A 1,689-nucleotide genomic window follows, 5' to 3' on the forward strand; every position below is an offset into this window, starting at 1 on the left:
ACACACACACACACACACACACACACACACACACACACACACACACACACACACACACACACATACATGCCTCACCCTCGTACGCGGATTAAACCTTGTGTACCCGTGTGTGTTCTCCTTTGTCCAGATAATGGCCTTTGCACGAGAGCTCCCCTGGTATTAAAACCACCTCAAAAAATGTATCCTAAATGCAGGCCCATTTACAGCATTAGAGGGAAATTTACAACGACAAAAACACTCAAGTACATACACAACCATATTTCAACAGTTTTGTCACACTCTTCATCATACTTGACGAGGCGGAAGCGAAACACAAAAAGGTCATAGAAAAAAGGGAGAATTAAAGATAGACCAGATTTGCGACGAGCATACATGAAGAGCTCGCAATACGATGTCAGAAGCTTGTAGTAATATAAATGAAGTGGTAGAAACTGCACTTTTTTATGAATTCAAGCGCACTATTTAGAGTAGGAACATTTACTGCGCGGGCGTGTTTGTGTGTGTGTGTGTGTGTGTGTGTGTGTGTGTGTGTGAAACCCTGCGTGTGTTTGAGTATGCGTCTGTGTGTGTGGTGTATTAATGGAGTATAACCAGAATTACATATATAACAAGAAAAACAAATTTCTATAAAGGAACTCTAACCTGTCCAGCTCCACTCTGTAGCATTGTCTTTAACAAACTTTTTTTTTCAAAATATTTATGCTAAATTATTAACCATCTTCCTAATTAAAAAAAAAAATCTTGAATGTGACTTTCATTCAAGTTTAGTATACGATTCTTTTAAAGCAAAATTCCTAAACCACGCTCTGTATGCCACAGTTGCAACCGCACCACTATACTCGAGTGCCGCTGCCACACAGCTGTTGCCTATGTCCATATTGCAAATACTAGGCTCAATAGCCGTGCATTCATTGCACACTTTTATCTTAACCATTGCCAGTGAACCTCTCTGTGCTTGTTTGCCTTCACAAGCACAGTATGCAATTTGTTTTGTTTGTTTATTTTATTTTTCTTTCTCTCTCTCTCTCTCTCTTTTTCTTGACTTAATCTTGAATTAAGTTCAATATGTATGCAAGGGCGAGAGTTCCTCCAAAGCGATTTAGCGAAAATCTTCCTCATATTTTTATGATTTCATTACGTATTCCCTCTGTATCCTTCGGTCTGTAAATTTATCATTTTTGGTACATTCAAAGCACTGAACTTTTCCAAAATAATCGTCTTGTTTAGCGTTTTATTGTTGTTTAAATAAACTCTCATATCCGGTCATTTTCTTTCTACTGCATGTAATCTATACTCTCATACAAACTGTCTACGAAAAAGAACACAAAAAAACAAATAATAAAAAAAACGTGTTACTTCGGGGTAAAAACAAGCATACAAAGAAAAGAAGAGAAAAAAAAAGATAATTCATAAAACACATAAGAAAGCCATTTCACATTTCTTTACGAAAACAAAAAAAATACAACCAATAAAACGTAACAAAAAAAAAATCCTTTTGAAAATTAAACAAACAAACAAACAAAAACAAGAACAGAATCAAAAGAAAACAAAAACAACAAAAACAGTAACAGAACCAAAGCTTTAAAAAATAATAATAATAATAATAATAACAATAATCTTCCTCCCATCCTCGCTTACCTTCGCCTGTTCGTCCTGTTATTATTCCCCTTTTCTTCGCCTCCTTCTTCT

The 1,689-nt window shown here is 35.6% G+C and overlaps 1 protein-coding gene across 1 annotated transcript in view; it reads right to left on the minus strand.

The window, feature by feature from the left end:
• The window catches only part of LOC119597358 (5-hydroxytryptamine receptor-like), a gene marked incomplete in the record, with an annotated part of 24,667 nt that overhangs the window by 3,032 nt on the left and 19,946 nt on the right, over positions 1-1,689 (minus strand).

The sequence above is a fragment of the Penaeus monodon genome, chromosome 3, assembly GCF_015228065.2.
Source record: "Penaeus monodon isolate SGIC_2016 chromosome 3, NSTDA_Pmon_1, whole genome shotgun sequence".
Classification (NCBI taxonomy): Eukaryota; Metazoa; Arthropoda; class Malacostraca; order Decapoda; family Penaeidae; genus Penaeus; species Penaeus monodon.